Genomic DNA, 22,286 nt, shown 5'->3' on the forward strand with positions numbered 1-22,286 from the left:
GCTGGCATACAGGAGCTGGCATTGAGTAAACAGGCAAAAAGAGTTACTGACTGGAGGAGGGAGAGGAGGTGGGAGATGGTAGAGCTGAAGGATCGTCAACAATAGGAAACAGAGGGCAAGCTGCAATTTCACTCATGCCTGACATTGATGACACAGGTTCTGGTTCCTTGCTGGAACCAGATGCACGTTTGCATCTTTGAAATTTCGCAGCCTGAAGGTTTGTACATAGGGGACTTAGTGTAATTGGTATTTCCCTATGAGTAGTGATGCTGAGTACCGTAATTCATTGTATTTATTGGCCATTTGTACATCTTCTTTGAAGAACGGTGGGCATGTGTATTGGTGGGGGGATGGTTGTAATTAGATTTTTGACCACTGATTTAATTTCTTTAATGCTTATAATCCTGTTCAAGTTCTACATTTCTTCTTGTCTTAGTATATTATATATTTTATGAACTTGTCCTTGTTTTTTGTTTTTAAATTAATTGGCATAAGGTTTTTCAAAATATTCCTTATTAATTTTAAACTCTAATATACAAGTAGTTATATTCCTTTTATTATTCCTAGAAATAAACATCCTGTGACCTATCATGATATGCCCTGTGGTGGTTTTAAAATGAAACCTCCAAATTCATTGATATTCCTTCCATCAAGAAGTGGTTTCTATTTTCCCTCCCCTTACAACTGCATGGACCAGCAGAATATGGTGGAAGTGCTGCTGGCTTGCTGGCTGACTTCTGAGGCTGAGTCATAAAAGATGATGTGGTTTCTATGTTGTTTGCTAGAACTTTTGTGCTTAGAATCTTGAAGAAGTTTGACTATTCTGAAGCTACCATGCTGTGAGGGACCCAGGCCATCTGTAGAGGTCATGTGTACACACTCTGTTTGGCAGGCTTAGACTGAGTTATCCTAGCCAAGGTTCCAGATGTGCACCTGAACAAGGCTTTGGATGTTCCCAGCCCCTAAACACTGAGTCACTTCCCAGAGTTCAAGTTTGCTTAGCTGAGACCCCAGACTTTATGGAGTAGAGATTAGTTGACCAGCTCTGCTCTGTTCAAATTCCTGACTCACAGAATGCATGCACATAATAAAATTATTCTTTTAAGTCACTGTGTTTTTGGGGTCATTTGTTACACAGCAATAATAACTGTAGCAGTCACATCTTTAAATAAGTAAATAAATAGATGAAGGAATGGATGAATTGATAAATAAAATAAAGTCATTATTTTTTTACGTGGGACTCCAAGGCGCATAATTTTTACAGTGTATTCCTAAAAAAATAGACAAATGCATTCAATGCCTTCAAGTGTAATGTCACTAAAACATGATGCATTTGAAGCTTCTTTGGGAGGTTAGAACACTAGAATAAACATGGAAAAATTAAAGCACCTGAGATGAAAGTATTATGCTGTATAAGAAAGCACATAGAGAAAAGCTGCAATGGTGCATTATTTATTTATTTATTTATTTTTGGCTGCTTTGGGTCTTTGCTGCTGTGCACGGGCTCTCTCCAGCTGCGGCGAGCAGGGGCCACTCTTCACTGTGGTGTGCGGGCTTCTTACCATGGTGGCCTCTCCCGTTGCAGAGCATGGGCTCCAGGCATGCGGGCTTCAACAGTTGCAGCACGTGGGCTCAGTAGTTGTGGCTCACAGGCTCTAGAGTGCAGGCTCAGTAGTTGTGGCACACGGGCCTAGTTGCTCCGTGGCATGTGGGGTCCTCCCAGACCAGTGCTCGAACCCGTGTCCCCTGCATTGGCAGGCGGACTCTCAATCACTGTGCCACCAGGGAAGCCCTGGTGCATTATTAAATCAATAAATGGCTAAAATATGCTTTTTACACCTGGACATGTGGAACACAATTTCAGCTTTAGATGAATGTGTCATTCTTACTCAGCTCTTGGAATTTTACAATATTTTTGATTGTAGCTGATTTATTCTCCATGAAAGAAAAATGTTTCACAAGGGAAAATGCATCACTAAAATAAGGCTCAACTTGGAAGCTGAAGAATCACCTTTGAATCATAAATTTTATAAAACCGTGTTCTTCTACATTTGATTTATATTTTCCAATTTATTGAATGAGATACATCTTCTCCTGAAATAAAACTTGAACTCCAGTAAATTTGAACCTCTTGTTTCTATAGTAAATGGAGAGAAACACTTATTGACTCAGATGTATCGGTTGTGTAGCCTATTTTTATTTTATAGATATTAAAGCATTTAATTTTCTTTCTTCAGGGCTATGATTTTCAACCTGTTTTGAATTGCAACACTTTCTTCTCGTTTGCTTCATTTCACACCATTTTCACCTCCTGAGAGAGCTGTATGAGCTACTGAGAATAAAATGATGTAGGACTCATTTTATTTAGAGACTCATGTCATAATTTGAAATTACTGGAGATGCTCTTACATAGAGAAAACTGCTGCTCTAGTATGAGTAGTGAATTCTCATACTTTTCTCATTGAAAAGTTACTTTCCTAGAAATTTTTTTTACATTCTATTCTCTCTAGCTACTTCCCTTAAGTGCATCTCACTAGTATGACCTGCGTCAGCAGCTTAGGGTAACAATTATCTTCATGACACTCTCATTTTCTAATTAGTTGCTTGAAAATGCTTGCTTTTATTAGCAGGACATCCTTGAAGCCCCATTTTCACTCGGAGTCGTTCATAAATCTTGAGGGGCTTACTCGATTCAAACGGCAGTCCTATGTCCAGATGTCAGAGGAGGGAGAACAGAGGCATCTAGCTAGCTGCTTACCGTGGGAAATGGCTCCCAGGAAGTCAGCATTTTTGCCCTCGGCTGCACTGATGTGTCTGTTGGTCCAAATACCCTACCCAGATTCCTCACGTTTGATTTTTCAAAGTTACCTTCTTCTGTTCATAACAGTGCTTCTCAATCAGTGTTGACTTTGCCATCCCAGGGGACATTTGGCAAAGTGTGGGGGTAGTTTTGGTTGTCACAACTTGGGGCAAGATGTTACTGGCATCTAGTGGGTAGAGGCCAGGGATGCTGCTAAACATCCTACAGTGCACAGGACAGCCCCCTCCCCCACCTCCCCAGTGGAAAAATGATCTGGCACAAAACCTTGATAGTACTAAGGCTGAGGAACCCTGGTTTCTCCAATATGGTTTATACCAATATTATCCAGCCTCTGGACAGGTTTTAGACCTCAATCACAGCTATGCTTAAATCAGCAAACAAACACCCCTTCCTCGTCCTTCCCCTTCCCCTCCCACCATTCCTGGCCTTCTGAGTTCTGATTGGAACCCCCATCACCAATCCAGTCCACACCCCCCTCTACTCCTGTTGCACTCTGCCCCATGGTGCTAAGTATCCCTTCAGGCTAATCAACTCAGTTAGGACCATCAAGTTTATCAGAGAGGTTTTAGTGCTGTCGAAATTCAGCACGAAAGAGGTCAGCATCTAAATCTCTTTTGTCTTTTCTCCACACCCTCTCCAGCATTTACTGTTTGTAGATTTTTTGATGATGGCCATTCTGACTGGTGTGAGGTGATACCTCATTGTAGTTTTGATTTGCATTTCTCTAATGATCAGTGATGTTGAGCATCCTTTCATGTGTTTGTTGGCAATCTGTATATCTTCTTTGGAGAAATATCTATTTAGGTACAATGGAATATTACTCAGCCATAAAAAGAAATGAAATTGAGTTATTTGTAGCGAGGTGGATGGACCTAGAGACTGTCATACAGAGTGAAGATATATGGAATCTAAAAAAAAAAAAAAAAAAAAAAAAAGGTTCTGAAGAACCTCAGGGCAGGACAGGAATAAAGATGCAGATGTAGAGAATGGACTTGAGGACACAGGGTGGGGGAAGGGTAAACTGGGATGAAGTGAGAGAGTGGCATGGACATATATACACTACCAAATCTAAAATAGATAGCCAGTGGGAAGCATCCACATAGCACTGGGAGATCAGCTTGGTGCTTTGTGACCACCTAGACGGGTGGGATAGGGAGGGTGGGAGGGAGACACAAGAGGGAGTAGATATGGGGATATATGTATATGTATAGCTGATCCACTTTGTTATAAAGCAGAAACTAACACACCATTGTAAAGCAATTATACTCCATTAAAGATGTTAAAAAAATAAAATAAAAAATAAATCTCTTTTGTCCCCAGGACATTTTGTAGATTTATTTGCTGATGTCAAGGACTGCAAGGGGCACTTGGAAAGGGCAGCATCTGTCATGTCACAGAAAATCCTGTGATATCTCCCTTTCCCAGGGCGGTGGGTGTCCCCTTGTCTTACGTTCGCATAATCAAGAGGAGGTGCTCAAGTGACACTTCACTGAAACAAGATCTTATCCAAGGAGACTTGCTGGGCTCACTAGATAGAGGAGCAACTGACAATATCTCTTGATAAAAAAATATTATATTTGGCTTCACTCTGCACTGATCCATCTGTTATTTTCTCATGTCCTGTGATGTCACAAATTGTACTGCATTTCCTTCAAATGCACCAAATGCTAAAGATACTTGGGAAACAGGCAGTTTGCTAGACTCAGTTTAGGAATGATCTCTCTACTGATTCCAGGTCACAATTATCTTGTCTCTGCAGCCACAGGTCCCTATAGAGGCAATTATGCTTTGTCTCCTGATGCAGAATTCTCGGGAATCTGGTAGGGGATTTGGGTCCTTATATTGGTCAGATGATATTTGGGTATAGAGAGTGTCTAGGAGCATCTATACTCGCTTCCTGATTTCTGCCAAATTGGGAAGCTGTATTTCTTACATCCTTAGATGGACCAGGGTATACATAGAACTTTCTGGGACTTGCCTCTGTTTTAAATCACTGTTGATATTTTGGAAATGCATGGGAGGTTCCAAAAAACTGTCTAGCAAATAGATTTCTAGAATAAAAGCCATCTGTAATTTGGCAGCTGCCTGTGTTTTTACAATGTGAGAGATGGAATTTGGAGCAGAGGGAAAAGGGACCCTTGTCATCATGAACATTTCTGCTCTCTTGGGCTTGGACTCTGAGGGGCTTTGACACACTTGAGGAGTTTCCTGGGGTAGTCGGGAAATTTGGACACTGCCATATGCTGTCTATCCAGAGCTAGACAGGGAAGCAATCCTGTAAGAATCTGGCCAACCTCATGAGGGTGGCCTGTAGGTCTTAAGTGTCATCATGTCTAGTTGCTATCTTTTAATAACTTATAATTCCTCCCCTTTTCTCTGAGACTTCAGTATAATCTTGTAATTGTTCCAATATGGTCTCATCTGTGCTGTGGGGAATTACAGAAAGGGCTTATATCCATGCTTGGGATGGAAGGGTAAGGAGAAGAAGAAGAATTCCTGGAGCCAGTATGATGGTATCAGTAGAGATGCTAAATCCTCAAAAGCCAAGTGAATTCTGGGAATAATAGTTGGGGGAAAGGAGACATGAGTTTTGTCCCTTACCATATGAAGGTTCTCTCCCTTCACCACCAAACTGGGTTACTTTACCAAGGGATGCTGAGGTTTACTCATAAACTCTTGAAGATTTCGATCTATGCTCGAAACCTTCAGGGCTATGTCCTAATTCACATCTCCACTAACACTGGGGAAGGATCTATCACCAATATCAAGACTTCCTTCTTTCTTTATCTTCCCAGCACTTATCACTAGCATAGTGGTTGGGACATCATTTTGTCTTTCTCACTGGGTTCTCATTACTAAGGGAAATTCATGACACATTGTAAACACTCAGTAAATATGTGTTGAGTGATTGAAGAAACAAATCAACACATGAAGGAAAGTTTTTATTGGGTCATTGTTTGAGGGCAAAAACTTTTGCCTGAGCATCTGAAAAACACAGTCTCCTCTTGAATCAGCTGTGCTAATTCAGAGAGTCAGAAAGGCTGCTTCTGTGAAATTTAGGACGGCCACCCTCAGTAGCAGGGGTCCCTAGGGCAAGTGGTTGGGATGGTAGCTTTTAGTGTAAGACTGAACTGCTGCTCTCAAATCTTAGATCTGCCACTTGCTAATTGGAAAATGAAGCAAGAGGCTTTTGGTTTTAGTTGATGTCTAATTTCAAGTTCAAATTTATCTGTCCATCTATCTACCCATCCATCTGACATTTATTAAATATGTGCCATGTGGCAAGTATGGTGAAAAGTACTAGAGAGTCAAAGATAATTAAGAAAAAAATTCTTACCTTTTAACTGTTTACCATCTAGTGGGAGGTTGAAATCTCTATCCACATTTATCCAATCAGGTTTGTGGCAAGTCACAGAAGGGTTGTCTGAAATTGGAATTTGTCATTGTTATTCTATTCTATTTTATTTATTTTTTATTGAAGTATAGTTGATTTACAATGTTTCAGGTGTACAGCAAAGTGATTTAGTTATATATATGTGTGTGTATACATACATACATATATATATATATATATATATATATATATATATATATATATATATATATATATTCTTTTTCAGATTATTTTCCATTACAGGTTATTACAAGATGTTGAATATAGTTCCCTGTGCTATCCAAAAGGTCCTTGTTGTTAATCTATTTTATATATAGTAGTGTGTATCTTTTAATCCCAAATTCCTAATTTATCTCTCCCCGACCCTTTCCCTTTGGTAACCATAAGTTTGTTTTCTATGTCGGTGAGTCTATTCCTGTTTTGTAAATAAGTTCATTTGTATCATGTTTTTAGATTCCACATATAAGAGATAGCATATGGTATTTGTCTTTTTCTGTCTGACTTACTTCACTTAGTATGATAATCTCTAAGTCCATCCATGTTGCTGCAAATGGCATTATTTAATTCTTTTTTAATGGCTGAGTAATAGTCTAATATATATATATATTTATATACACATCTTCTTTATCATTAATCTGTTGATGGACACTTAGTTTGCTTCCATGTCTTGACTATTGTGAATAATGTTGCTATAAACATTGGAGTGCATGTATCTTTTTGAACTAGAGTTTTCATCTTTTCTGGATATATGCCCAGGATTGGGATTGTTGGATTATATGGTAACTCTATTTTTAGTTTTTTAGGAACTCTGCTTATTAATTGTAGTATATATGGAAGGGTAGCTTTTAAGTACGTGCTGGGCAATGGGAGGAGATGAACCGAATGAAAGACAGAAGATCTTGGCTCCAGTCCTGTCTTAGCGACCACTGACAAGTTCCTCATCTTTTATGGATCTCTGTCTCCTCTTCTGTATCATGAAGTGGGCAGAGAAAGATGAACTCTAAAGCTTCTCCAACCTCACTCTTGGATTTTCTCAGAAAATCTGTTCTCTAGCAGAGGAGTTACCATTGCTGGCCACTGGAGGTCAGTCCCTTAAAAGTAAGCTGGCTACATTCCATTCTCCTGCCATCAAAGTCAGCCTTGAATCAAAAGCAAAATTACTATTTTTTCCCCTTGTTTTGGGAAGGAAGAAACATTCCCAAAGAAACAGTTTTACTTTTGACATATTAGAGCCTCGGTCTTGACATCCTTAAACTCCCGTGCTAAACGCTGACTGCAGAGTTTACTAACAATCCAGGTGTGAGAGACGGAATGAACAGAAGATACAGCCCTACTTACTGAAGCATTTATGGTTTCTGTACAGACCTAAATGCAGTGACGTGTAACAGGACGAAAGAGAAATAGAAAATGACTCTTCTGTAGAGCAATTCCCTCTGCATATCCATCCATTGGCGGCCTTGCTGTTATCCATTCACTGAGAATTAAAGGGGAAATAGGTTTTCAGATCAGCTCTTCTGATAAGAAATAGGTTTTCAGCTCATAGAAGCACAGGGAAGGCATCATTTTTCTCCCTCTCCCTGAGTTCCTGCAACCTTGAAAAATAGGAACTTTGTGTCTCTTACTGGCTTGAAATTGCCAATCTCTATCTTTCAATGACCCTTTCCAATGGTGGGAGGGAGAAGTAATTTCTCTGTCTGGTGAGATGGCAAGAGTCTAGAAACCACTGGTCTTTATGTCATTCTTGGGAGTGGTCTGTGTGTAAAGGGCCACTTGCAGGTCTGGCCAATCTGGGGTTCTATGAAATTGACTTAGGGTGAGGCAGACCTTGGTCCTTTCTGAGGACCAGAGAAGTTTCTGATCTGCAGGGCAAATGCTCCCCAAGGTCTGGACCTAGAGACAACCATTGGGAAATTTTTTTCAGCCTCATATCCAAGTTGCATTCTCTGATTTTGTGCTACAGGTAGGAAAGCCAGTGTTTGGTTCCATTTTTGACTTACGAGTATATTTCTCAATTGGCTTAGTGCTGTCTGAGGAGGGAAGCTGGATAACATGGAAGCATCTCTCAAATCCTGTCAATGGAGGTGGGTTCATATTGTCCCTTCACGCTTATTACTGCAATCTTGTTTGTGACCTGATTAGGGTGGGGTTTAAGCAAGAGTAGGGTGCAGGGTTGTCTTTGGGGACACAGGACTGGGGAAAGAAGACAAATATGGCCCTCCTCCACTGATCATCACTGTATACAGCTGAAATCAAACTGAAATGAATATAAAGGACAAATGGTAGAAAAGAAGTTATTAAAATACAACTTGAATAGTATGTAGGTGGAAGATATTTCTTAGGCTTCATCCAAGTCATGGTAGTGGTGCCAAAAGAGTTGGTATTAAAAACCAGGCCTTGGGCTTCCCTGGTGGCACAGTGGTTAAGAATACACCTGCCAATGCAGGGGACACAGGTTCGAGCTCTGGTCTGGGAAGATACCACCTGCCGCGGAGCAACTAAGTCTGTGAGTCACAACTACTGAGCCTGTGCTCTAGAGTCCACGAGCCACAACTACTGAAGCCCACGTGCCTAGAGCCCGTACTCTCATTCCACTGCAATGAGAAGCCTGCGCACCAAAACGAAGAGTAGCCCCCGCTCGCCGCAACTAGAGAAAAACCCACGTGCAGCAGCGAAGACCCAATGCAGCCAAAAAAAAAAAAAAAAGCCAGGCCTTGTCTGGTACCAGCTGGTGGTCCTTTGTCCTGTTTAATGCTCCGTTTTACCCTTCTCTAATCATATTAACTCTTTCATTGGCATAAGGAGGCAAACAAATAAGGATCCACAACAATGGCCCCAATAATAACCATTACATTCATTTATATAGAACTTTTTATAATTCATTCATTTGCTCATTTATCCCTTAAATATGTCTTGAGCATCTATTTTGTGCCAGGCACTGTTTCCCCTCCCTCATAAAGCTGACATTGATTTGAGAGTTGACAGAGTGCTACAGGTGATGTCAGCGCCTCTCCTCTACTTCTTAGACATTAACCAGTTCAGGGTGCACTGGAAGATATCCATCTGTCTTATCTTCCTCTCTGTGCCTGAGGCCTTTTTCCAGAACCTTGGAAAGCCACTGTCCTGGAACACCAGTGTATGCCCCAAATGCTGGGAAAATAACAGCCCCAGGAGTAGTCCTCCACCAAGGACTATTGGGAGTTGGTCTTTAAATAGTTCAGCTTCCACACTTTTGGGGTGAGCTCATTCTAGAGGGGGTGTGTTTTCTCCCATTTCCCTTAACTTCCCTCTGGGATAGGCTTCAGTCAGCTACTGTGGTAGTTGCTTAGTAACAGATGCTTATGAGTTGTCTTCCTTTCCTTCGATCGCTTCCTCACTACTTTATTGGTGTTTCCAGCACCTCCCAAATAAACTACTTACACTCAGGTCCCCGCCTCAGCGTCTGTTTTTGGGAGAAACCAGCTAAAACGTCACTTTTGACATACATGGTCACCTTTGGTCCTTGAAAAGACCCTATGAAGTTATGAACATCATGGTGCCTGCCCTTCAGACCCTTTTGAAAAGAAAGAGAGAAAACAAACAGACAAACAAAACAACAACCCACTAACTTCTTCTGCTGATGGGCTTTGCCCAGGCAACCATGTTTTATACAGATACTTAGAGTCCTAGCTGATTGGACCAATGGAGGGCTCTGACTCAGCGTGCAGCCAGTCCCCAGACTGGCCCCTTGGCAAACAGGGGCTGGCTAAGACATGAGACCCTCCCTCTGGGGCATCCGAACTGGGAAATGGGAAGAGAATCAGGCAGATATTGAGCAAATGGAGCTGAAGCAAAAAAGATTTCATGACCTTGCGCTGGACCACGAGAGGCTAGGAGAGGTGGAAATGATGAGAAAACAGAATCCATGAAGTAGAAAAGATACACAGAGCTGAGGAAGCCAGGGGGTAGTACGAGAAGCCCGTGGGTGCAGAAGGAAACATACACGAGGAGGAGTGGAATCAAGGTCAACGTTGAGGGCAGGAATCAGGACCTGCCTCGTCCTCCACTGAGGTCCTTGAGGACAGTTCCTACAAGGTCTGGTCAAAGCAGGACTCCATGACCATTTCTCCTGCTCTGAATTAAAAAAAAAAATCTACTTCAGAAGGCAGTCATGTTTTGATTTTAACTGAGGTGTGAAACTAGGTATGATCTTGCCTTTTAGGGTTGAATTTGGAACAAAAAGTATTCCAAACTTTCATTGGAGCTGGCTCATTTAATTCAAGGAAGATAAATAGATTTCTTCTCAAGGGTGTAAGTCTTGTCAATGGATGGTGGCTCCCTGGAGACTTTGCTGAGAAGAATTCTGAGGCTGCACCTGGGCACAGTGGGGAGGAATGCTGTGATCGATTGGCAATGTCTGCTGTGAATTTAGAGAAAGGAATGCAGCCGCTTATTTTCCACTACAGATATAATATGGAAACAGAATTACAGCATTTAGGTGACTTGTCCAAAAGTCACACAAAGCTGGTTACTGGAATTGCCAGGACTAGATCTTCTGTCTTCTGACTTTCCATCCAGCTTTTCTTATGTCTTTCTGATTTCTCAATTTTTTAAATTAAATTAAATTAAATTTTTTATACAGCAGGTTCTTATTAGTTATCTATTTTATACATATTAGTGTATTTATGTCAATCCCAATCTCCCAATTCATTCCCCCACTCTCCTGCCCCAGCTTTCCCCCCTAGGTGTGCATATGTTGGTTCTCTACATCTGTGTCTCTATTTCTGCCTTGCAAACTGGTTTATCTGTACCATTTTTCTAGATTATACGTATATGCGTTAATATACGATATTTGTTTTTCTCTTTCTGACTTATTTCACTCTGTATGACAGTTTCTAAGTCCAACCACGTCTCTACAAATGACCCAATTACAGTCCTTTTTATGGCTGAGTAATATTACATTGTATATCTGTACCACATCTTCTTTATCCATTCATCTGTCGATGGGCATTTAGTTTGCTTCCATGACCTGGCTATTGTAAATAGTGCTGCAATGAACATTGGGGTGCATGTGTCTTTTTGAATTATGGTTTTCTCTGGGTATATGCCCAGTAGTGGGATTGCTGGGTCATATGGTAGTTCTATTTTTAGTTTTTCAAGGCACCTCCATACTGTTCTCCATAGTGGCTGTATCAATTTACATTCCCACTAACAGTGCAGGAGGGTTCCCTTTTCTCCACACCCCCTGCAGCATTTGTTGTTTGTAGATTTTCTGATGATGACCATTCTAACAGGTGTGAGGTGATAACTCATTGTAGTTTTGATTTGCATTTCTCTACTAATTAGTGATGTTGAGCAGCTTTTCATGTGCCACTTGGCCATCTGTATGTCTTCTTTGGAGAAATGTCTATTTAAGCTTTTTGCCCATTTTTTGATTGGGTTGCTTGTTTTTTTAATATTGAGCTGAATGAGCTGTCTATATATTTTGGAGATTAATCCCCTGTCCATTGATTCGTTTGCAAATATTTTCTCCATTCTGAGGGTTGTCTTTTTGTCTTATTTATAGTTTCCTTTGCTATGCAAAAGCTTTTAAGTTTCAGTAGGTTCCATTTGTTTATTTTTGTTTTTATTTCCATTACTCTAGGAGGTGGGTCAAAAAACATCTTGCTGTGATTTATGTCAAAGAGTGTTCTTCCTATGTTTTTCTCTAAGAGTTTTATAGGGTCCGGTGTTACATTTCGGTCTTTAATCCATTTGGGGTTTATTTTTGTGTATGGTGTTAAGGAGTGTTCTAATTTCACTCTTTTACATGTAACTGTCTAGTTTTCCTAGCACCACTTACTGAAGAGGCTGTCTTTTCTCCATTGTATATCTTTGTCTCCTTTGTCATAGATTAGTTGACCATAGGTGCGTGGGTTTATCTCTGGGCTTTCTATCCTGCTCCATTGATCTATATTTTTGTTTTTGTGCCAGTACTGTATTGTCTTGATTACTGTAGCTTTGTAGTATAGTCTGAAGTCAGGGAGTCTGATTCCTCCAGCTCAGTTTTTTCCCTCAAGATTGCTTTGGCTATTTGGGGTCTTTTGTGTCTCCATACAAATTTTAAGATTTTTTCTTCTAGTTCTATAAAAAATGCCATTGGTAATTTGATAGGGATTGCATTGAATCTGTAGATTGCTTTGGGTAGTACAGTCATTTTCACAATATTGATTCTTCCTATCCAAGAACATGGTATATGTCTCCATCTGTTTGTGTCGTCTTTGATTTCTTTCATCAGTGTCTTATAGTTTTCTGAGTATAGGTCTTTTGCCTCCTTAGGTAGGTTTATCTAGGTATTTTATTCTTTTTGTTGCAGTGGTGAATGGGATTGTTTCCTTAATTTCTTTCTGATTTTTCATTGTTAGTGAATAGGAATGCAAGAGATTTCTGTGCATTAATTTTGTATCCTACAACTTTACCAAGTTCATTGATTAGCTCTAGTAATTTTCTGGTGGCAACTTTAGGATTCTCTAGGTAGAGTATCATGTCATCTGCAAACAGTGACAATTTTACTGCTTCTTTTCCAATTTGTATTCCTTTTATTTCTTTTTCTTCTCTGATTGCTGTGGCTAAGATTTCCAAAACTATGTTGAATAATATTGGTTAGAGTGGACAACCTTGTCTTGTTCCTGATCTTAGTGGAAATGTTTTCAGTTTTTCACCATTGTGAATGATGTTTGCTGTGGGTTTGTCATATATGGCCTTTATTATGTTGAGGTAGATTCCCTCTATGCCCACCATCTGGAGAGGTTTTAGCATAAATGGGTGTGAATTTTGTCAAAAGCTTTTTCTGCATCTATTGAGATGATCATATGGTTTTTATTCTTCAGTTTGTTAATATGGTGTATCACATTGATTGATTTGTGTATATTGAAGAATCCTTGCATCCCTGGGACAAACCCCACTTGATCATGGTATATGATCCTTTTCATGTGTTGTTGGATTCTGTTTGCTAGTATTTTGATGAGGATTTTTGCATCTATGTTCATCAGTGATATTGGCCTGTAGTTTTCTTTTTCTGTGGCATCTTTGTCTGGTTTTGGTATCAGGGTGATGGTGGCCTCACAGAATGAGTTTGAGAGTGTTCTTTCCTCTGCAATTTTTTGGAAGAGTTTGAGAAGGATGGGTGTTAGCTCTTCTTTAAATGTTTGATAGAATTCACCTGTGAAGCCATCTGGTCCTGGACTTTTGTTTGTTGGAAGATTTTTAATCACAGTTTCAATTTCATTACTTGTGATTGGCCTGTTCATATTTTCTATTTCTTCCTGGTTCAGTCTTGGAATGTTATACCTTTCTAAGAATTTGTCCATTTCTTCCAGGTTGTCCATTTTATTAGCATAGAGTTGCTTGTAGTAGTCTCTTAGGATGTTTTGTATTTCTGCAGTTTCTGTTGTAACTTCTCCTTTTTCATTTTTAATTTTATTGATTTGAGTCCTCTCCCTCTTTTTCTTGATAAGTCTGGCTAAAGGTTTATCAAGTTTTTTTATCTTCTTAATGAACCAGTTTTTAGTTTTATTGATCTTTGCTATTGTTTTCTTTGTTTCTGTTTCATTTATTTCTGCTCTGATCTTTATGTCTTCTTTCCTTCTGCTAACTTTGGGTTTTGTTTGTTCTTCTTTCTCTAGTTCCTTTAGGTGTAAGGTTAGATTGTTTATTTGAGATTTTTCTTGTTTCTTGAGGCACGATTGTATTTCTATACACTTCCCTCTTAGAACTGCTTTTGCTGCATACCATAGGTTTTGCATCATTGTGTTTTCATTGTCATTTCTCTCTAGGTATTCTTTGATTTCCTCTTTGAGTTCTTCAGTGATCTCTTGGTTATTTAGTAATGTATTGTTTAGCCTCCATGTGTTTATGTTTTTTTATATTTTTTTCCCTGTAATTTATTTCTAATCCCATAGCGTTGTGGTCGGAAAAGATGCTTGATATGATTTCAATTTTCTTAAATTTACCGAGGCTTGATTTGTGATCCAAGATATGATCTATCCTGGAGAATGTTCCATGAGCACTTGATAAGAAAGTGTAATCTTTCTTCCTGATGGGAGGAACTGGTGGTGGGTAGAGCTTGGTGTTGCTCTGGTGGACAGAGCTCTTTAAAACTTTAATCTGCTTGTCTGCTGATGGGTGGGGCTGGGTTCCCTCCCTGTTGGTTGGTTGGCCTGACGCGACCCAGCACTGGAGCCTTCCCGGATCTTTGGTGTGGCTAATGGTGGACTCTGGGAGGGCTCACGCCAAGGAGTACTTCCCAGAACATCTGCTGACAGTGTCTTTGTCCGGTGAGCCACAGCCACCCTCTGCCTCTGCAGGAGACCCTGCAACACTAGCAAGTAGGTCTGTTTCAGTCTCCTATGGTGTCACTGCTCCTTCCCCCTGGGTCCTGATGTGCACACTACTTTGTGTGTGCCCTCCAAGAGTAAAGTCTCTGTTTCCCCCAGTGCTGTTGAAGTCCTGCAATGAAATCCCGCTAGCCTTCAAAGTCTGATTCTCTGGGAATTCCTGCTCTTCTTGCCGGACCGCCAGGTTGGGAAGCCTGAGGTGGGTCTCAGAACCTTCACTCCAGTGGGTGGACTTCTGTGGTATAATTTTGCTCCACTTTGTGAGTCACCCACCCAGCAGTTATTGGATTTGTTTTTATTGTGATTGTGCCCCTCCTATCTTCTCCTTGTGACTTCTCCTTTGTCTTTGGATGTGGGGAATTTTTTTGGTGAGTTCCAGTGTCTTCCTGTCGATGGTTGTTCAGCAGTTAGTTGTGATTTCAGTGGTCTCGTAAGGAGTGAGCACACGTCTTTCTACTCTGCCATCTTGAACCAATCCTCTCTTTCTGATTTCTGATTCAGTTAAATTTGGCTCTTTGTCACTGTTTTTGGAAGCTAAGGATCCCTTCTCATAAGAAAAGCTGCTTCTTATAGGAGAAATTAAGGCATAGCTCTTCTGAAGGTCACATGGAATCATATCATGCCTTTGCAGGAGAATTCTAGGGGGTGTAGAGTTACCAGATTTAACACTTAAAAATACAAGGCACCTGGTTAAATGTTTGGGACATCCTTATACTAAATAATTATTTGTTGTGCTATGTGAAATTCAATTTGATTTGACATCCTGAATTTAATCTGAATTTTGTGCCTAGGAGGAGTCAAGTGGATAAGAACTTCTTGTGTGTGTGCCTATCTTTATATATTGATGTATGTGTATCCTGGGCTCTGACAATCTCGCCTACCAACCATCTGATTATTTTTTTGCCAATTATCTGACCACTGGAACACTTCAGGCAGCTGTACTTTAATTTTAGTTCTGAATACAGTTGGTTCTCAGTATCCACATGGGGTTGTTTCTAGGTCCCCCGCAGACACCAAAATCCCTGGATGCTCCAGTACCTTCCAGTCAGCTTGCGGTATCCTCGGAAGCAGAATGGGGATACCGAGGGGTGACTGCACAGTAAGACCTGGGTGTTTTCTGTAGAAAATCCCTGCAACTCCCTGTCATTGTTTCAGAGTAATTTCAATAATAACAGGGACACACTGCAGTGCAAAGAATGTTATCTGAAGTTGTGGTAGGGAGAGATTATAGAGACAGCTTTTTCCTATTATTTCAGCCAAGGCAGCATCTCACAAGCAATCTTGTAAAAGATAGCACTGTAATTTAAGAGCATCTCTGCAAACTCTTAGAATTTATGATTTTTCTACTTTCAGTGTTTTCAGATCATTTCTTGGAATTCTGACCAGGTTGAGCAAGGCTTTGCTTCAATAAATCCTGCCACCTCCGTGATGGCACTGGAGCAAAGCCACAATTCAGTCTTCTTCATATGGCTGCTCATAAACGTCTTTGCTATCCAAGAAATGCATCGGTTCTAAATGACTTCATACTGTGGTTAACCCATTGAGTTTATGGTTCCTGACTCAATAAAAACTCAATAAAATGATGTCAATTCGAGTCTCATTTCCTTCCCTGTTCATGTTAGGGTGGGATAATTTAAAATATATATAAACTAGGGTTATTTTGTTTTATTCTTGCTTTGAAGAATCCTCTGGAATATACATGCAAATGTGCCACCAGAAAACTTCAAGAATGATGTTGGTGCATACTTCAACCTACAGTGTTGAGATTGTTTTCTTCTCTTAGACTTTTTTTTTTCTGTAATCCTTTGGGAGTGTAATAATGTACAACTACCCTGATTATCCAAGAGCTTATATAAAAAAAGTTTTATGTAAAATATGTTTATTATAAAAATTGAAATTCAAGATGTAGAAATTTAAGAGCCTCTATCAATAACTAATTTTTATCCAGACTTTTTCTATACACACATGCAAAGATATTTTTAAAATGAGATAATCACTGAGAATGTTTTTAGTAATCTACTTTGTTTTCTTAATATTTCATAAATGTCTTATTGTGCCAATGCATTTCCATCCTCATCACTTTTAATGACACTGTATATATTCTATTGGATGAATGTATCACAGCTCATTTAAACATTATTCTATTAACAGACACTTAGGCTATTTCCCAGTTTTCTATATTATGAACCTTGCTGCAAAGATCTTTCTTGTAATTAAATCTTTGCACATTATTAATTATTTTCTTGGAATACATTCTTAGAAGTTGGAGACTTTGTGATTTTTGTATCCTAGACAAAACAAAAAAGAAATATGTTGGCTATAGTGAGAGGGATTTGGGTGAGGGTAGAGTTTCTGGCTGCTTCTCATGTGCTTTCAGGACAGGGTACAGTTCAACTAAGGGTTCTCAGAAGGGAGCAAATATCTTACCTGAAATGGTGAACAGCCATGTGGTTATGTCTGTAAAAAAAAAAAAAAAAAAAAAGTCATTTGGAAAATGGTTGTTGGCAAACAGGTAGATTGTGGGGACTGAGTAGATTCTGCCACCATGAACATGTTGAACAGAAGTTCTCAGCTGGGGACAGTTTTGACCCCAGGGGACATTTGGCAGTGTCTGGAGATATTGTTGATTGTCACCACTGGAGGGGGGTGCTCCTGGCACCTCCAGCGTAGAGGCCAGGGATGCTGCTACACATCTTAGAATGCTCAGGACAGACCCACAGAACAAAGAATCGTCTGACCCCAAATGTCAATATGGCTGAGGTTGGGAAACCCTGATGTAGAGCAGAAAGAAAAGGCGTGTCAATGTCACTGTGTCTCTTGGAAACCATGACACAGCATTTAAGCAATCCTCATGGCAAATTTTATGTTTTTTTTTTTTTTTTTAATTATCTTCTCCAAAGGACTCTTCAGTTACCCAGTGTATTTGGCACGTCTTAAACTTGATCTGCAACCACATGGAGGGACACATGAGGTCTGTGAAAAGGGTTGTCCTGCTTGCTCCTGGCTTCTGTTTGGATTAATCTTGATAAGAACGTGTGTGTGTGTGTGTGTGTGTGTGTGTGTGTGTGTGTGTTTACTATAGAGACTGTCTTGCAAAGAAAACTGAGGCTTTCAGGCTGCCTGATTTTTCTAAGCATGTGATATAATGATGATGCTAAAAGATTGCCTGGGTTCTCCTTGGCAGAACTAAACCAGACCCACGGACCCAGCACCAATCTCTTAGGGCCAGTCTTTGTCCCTTTTGCAGAACAAGGGAAGTTGGTGCAGTTTTAGCTTCTTAAAATTTGCCTGGTCTAGCCACACTGAATATCTTGGTCGTGCTTGAGCATGTCCTGATAGTGGTGAACTTAGTTCCCAGCTGAAGTAGGAAGGAAAGGATATTCACCAGCATCCAAGGAAGAGGACTGAGGAAGGAAGCTTTTCCCTCATAGTGCAATGATCTATCTATGAAACAGTGTCTCAACGAAGTGGTGTTGAGAGGTGGGGAGTGAGGTGTGTGTGCTAATGACAGAGCATGGGGGTTGGAGGTGAGTAGGCAGGACTTCGAACCCCATGTGTATTAAGGCTTGACTCTGGTCTCCTTGCTCAATGGCTCTGAGCCTTGGTTTTCTCATCTCTAATGGGGTAGGGGGAGCAGTTAACTCATGATGAGCTGGAAAGCTATTTGGTAGAATCTTGAACCCTTGAATGCACAACCAGCTGCCTGTGGCCTTTGCAAGTTTAGGAGAGGGATTTACGGAGGGGACACCTCATCAACATCTCTTCAGCACTGCCAGGTCTTGGCCCCAAACGCCAGTGTAATTTTCTTGTAAGTCGAGCTGGACCACTCTGAGACTGGAGGGCTCCTTGTGCATGAACTACCAGGCAGCCCTAAGCAGCACTAGAAGGTTTCCCTTCTGCTCTTAACAACATGGGGCACCAGTTCTATTGCAGCCCATCTATGGAGTTTTGGAGAGAATCTAGAGAGGGGAGGGATTAAAAAAGTTTTTTTTTTATTGGAGTATAGTTGATTTACAATGTTGTTTTAGTTTCAGATGCACAGCAAAGTGAATCAGTTATACACATACATATATCCACTCTTGTTTAGATTCTTTTCCCATATAGGCTATTACAGAGTATTGAGTAGAGTTCCTTGTGCTATACAGCAGGTTATTATTAGTTATCTATTTTATATATAGTAGTATGTATATGTCAGTTCCAATCTCCCAATTTATCCCTCCCCACCCTTACCCGCTGGTAACCATGTTTGTTTTCTACATCTGTAACTCTATTTCTGTTTTGTAGATAAGTTCATTTGTACTGTTTTTTTTAGATTCCACATATAAGCTATATCATATGATATTTGTCTTTGTCTGACTTACTTCACTCAGTATGACAGTCTCTAGGTCCATCCATGTTGCTGCAAATGGCATTATTTTGTTCTTTTTTATGGCTGAGTAATATTCCATTGTATACATGCACCATATCTTCTTTACCCATTCCTCTGTTGATGGACACTTAGGTTGTTTCCATGTCCTGGTTATTGTAAATAGTGCTGCAATGAACATTGGGGTGCATGTATTTTTTTGAATTATGGTTTTCTCTGGATATATGCCCAGGAGTGGGATTGCTGGATCACCTGGTAACTCTATTTTTAGCTTTTTAAGGAACCTCCATACTGTTCTCCATAGTGGTTGTACCAATTTCCATTCCCACCAGCAGTGAGGAGGGTTCCCTTCTCTCCACACCTTAGAGATGGACGGTATTAAAGAGAGGATCCCTGTGCTGTTTAATTTCCACTTGCTCCCACCCTAATTCGTGACTCGCCATCAATTTTCTATCCTTCCATATACTGCTCTTTATGTGAGAATCCCCTTTCTGTGCATGGCATCACCCCGTCTCCCTTGCTTTCCGGAGCTGTTGGGTTTGGCAGGGGGAGGACAGATAGGAGACTGGAGGGTGGAGGAGAGCATGGTCAGAGATCTACTGCCTTGGCTTCTTCTCCACTTCTGCCTGGTTCTAGCAGTGGCCAGGCTCTTCTCCAGGTGTGCTTCCTGGAGGAGGGTCTTCTTCCAAGTCTTCCGCTCTCTGCTGCACTCAGCAACGAGTCTTGCCTCCTCTGCCCTTCAGACCTCGGGGTCATGATGGTTCTTGCCGTTGCTAGTGCTTGGATACCTCAACACCTCTGCTTGGTTCTTTTAACCTTGCCTGCACTTCTGAATCCAGTTATTCCACTGAACTCTCCATAGGGAAATCCTTTTGAGTGTGTCCTGCTGCTCCCTTCTTGGACCCTGAGTGACATGTTCCCAGGAGAGAAGAACCCTTTTAGACTGTGGTATGTGACCTCAACTTTGACCTCATCCCTTGTCATTCTTAAGCAACATCCCAGGATTGGGCGTCCTGACATGTTCACACTATGCTCCTCCTTCTAGGGGGAGAGAGAGGTGGAGAGGCACTGTTTTTCCTGAGAATGAAATAAGGTACAAAGCTAAAAGGACCCAGCATGGTACTGGTTACTAAGAAGACACAGAGTAAATGACAGCTGCTGGTATCATTAGGCATCGATTGATGATCTTTCAAGAAACAAGAAGGAAAACATGAAGACAGCAATACAGTCAGTTGATAAGCTAGGATAGCATTTCAATCCCCAATTTCAGTGCTGTTATTATGTTGGCCAAGAAATGAATTGGATTTACTGGCCATTTTTTAATTTTACAAAGAGACTAATCTCCAAGGATGCTTTCTCCCCTCTTTTTATAGTTATCAAAGATAACTGCATAGATTATTGTACATTTTAGGCTATTGATGTCAAAAATCTGAAGGCTGGAGGGGGAGAAGAAGATTTCAATTGAGGATAATACATTCTTTCATTAAAAGTGTTGACTGGGAGCTAGCATTAAGACAGCCTGTAGCAAGAGATCATCACAGATGCCAGGTTCATAGAATATACAATATTTAGTCGTCTGACAAAATATTATAAAAAATTGAATTATCTCAGAGAAAAATCATTCTGGCAACAGATTTATTTTGCATAATGCAGACAAAATAAATGTGGTTTTGATTTTATATGAAATCAACCCACAAGGGTCACCTGTTGCTTTTGACTGACCATCAACAATCTCTCTTTTTCTAGACCTGGCACCTTTATTTTCCATATGATTTAGGTGGGACTGATTCTGTTTTTAGCTCTGGGGATGGGCATATGACATGGCCCGGCCAATGGGAACATCACATCCCCTTAGATGATCATTGATTACGGGGCATACTCATGACTCAAGCAGGACCAAGCAGAATGAAAGGGCTGTCATCCCCAGGTCTTTTGCTAGGACTATTGAGAAAAAGAAGTATATGTATTTTTCCTGCTGAGGCTGCAAAATGCAAACCTGGAGCTGTTGGTGGCTGTCTTTGCCACAATGGCAGGTGCCTGCCTGAAAGTGAAGTCTGCACTGGGGAGAGGTGATCTGTGAGATGGGGAGAGATGAAATCCTGATGATAATGAATGAGAACCCAGATATGGCTCTAGAATTTTATGTGACTTCAGTGAATTCCCTCTTCTTGAGCCAGTTTGAGTTGGATTCTGTCAGTTGTAATCTCAAGAGTCTTGATTAATTCACAGGACGATCATAGGGCTTTTCTGTTGTGATCTCTTTCTCTCCACATGCAAAAATTGTATTTGAAAAGAACTTGTCACTGATTAATTCATCCCATTTTTTATTGAGCACATATTATGGCAGGCATTGTGTCCAGTCCTGGAATGTAAATACGATAGGACAAAACCTCCATCAGATAGACAGATGTAGAAATAGGCATCATATAGGACCAGCTATATGGTGATGGCACTGCTGTGAAATGAGTGTGAAATAGGACAAGGACCTAGCATGATGATTAAAAAAGTAGACTCTGGAGCCAGACTGCCTAGGCCTACTGTGCCACTTACTATTTCTTGTGCCACTTATACATTTCTTAACCTCTCTGTCTCTCTGTTTTCTCATCTGTAAAATGGGGAGAATAATTGTTGTGAAGACTGAGTGAGATGATACACGTGAAACACTTGAAATAGTGCTCAGTAAGTGTTCACTATTGCTACTGTGACTATGCACTAGTTCCCAGATGGTAAGGAAGACACATGAGGTCACCTGTGATTCCCCTTGTGCACAGGGGAAGAGGAATAGGAAGATTAGAGAAAAGGAAGTAACTTTTGAGCTGAGCTTTGAAAGGTGACCTGGCCAGGCAGAGAAGGACAGCAATGACATTATGAGCAAATGAAACTGTGTGCAAAGGTCCTGAGGCATGTAAGAGCAAGGCATCCTGGGACTGCATTTATCTGCATTTTCTTCGATTATAGGTTGCATGTGGGTGACTTTTGGAAATGTGACTATAAAAGTCAGCAGAGGCTAGATCCCAAAGGGTCTAATGTGCCTAGCTAAAGGCTGCTTGCATTAATATTAGGTAGGATAACATCTCTTGTAAATGACTGAATACCCACCTCAAAAGGGCTTAAGTGAAAATAGCATTTAATGGCAGCCATAACTGAAAAGTCCAAAGGAAGAGCTGGCTATTATAGATATGTGTAGATCAGGATCCAAGTGATGATTCCGAGTGCTATTTTTCTCCCTTTATCTCTGTTTTTCTACTTCATCTGTGTGTGGTTCTATTCTCATATGGTATTATGCTTTGCTATCATAAGATGTGTTAGAGTTTTACAGGCTCAAGTCCACTGGGAAAGAATGAGATTCTCTTT

The 22,286-nt window shown here is 40.5% G+C and overlaps 1 protein-coding gene across 3 annotated transcripts in view; it reads right to left on the reverse strand.

Annotated features, from left to right (window-relative positions):
- The window catches only part of CC2D2A (coiled-coil and C2 domain containing 2A), a 183,485-nt gene that overhangs the window by 148,154 nt on the left and 13,045 nt on the right, over nt 1–22,286 (reverse strand). For all 3 annotated transcript variants that reach the window (XM_082389471.1, XM_082389468.1, XM_082389467.1), the window contains exons 2-3: nt 16,994–17,023; nt 6,159–6,245 (exon numbers count right to left, since the gene is read on the reverse strand). The gene's annotated coding sequence lies outside the window, so the exon portion shown is untranslated. The remainder of the gene's footprint in view (nt 1–6,158; nt 6,246–16,993; nt 17,024–22,286) is intronic.

Source organism: Balaenoptera borealis, assembly GCF_965194805.1.
Source record: "Balaenoptera borealis genome assembly, chromosome: 4".
Classification (NCBI taxonomy): domain Eukaryota; kingdom Metazoa; phylum Chordata; class Mammalia; order Artiodactyla; family Balaenopteridae; genus Balaenoptera; species Balaenoptera borealis.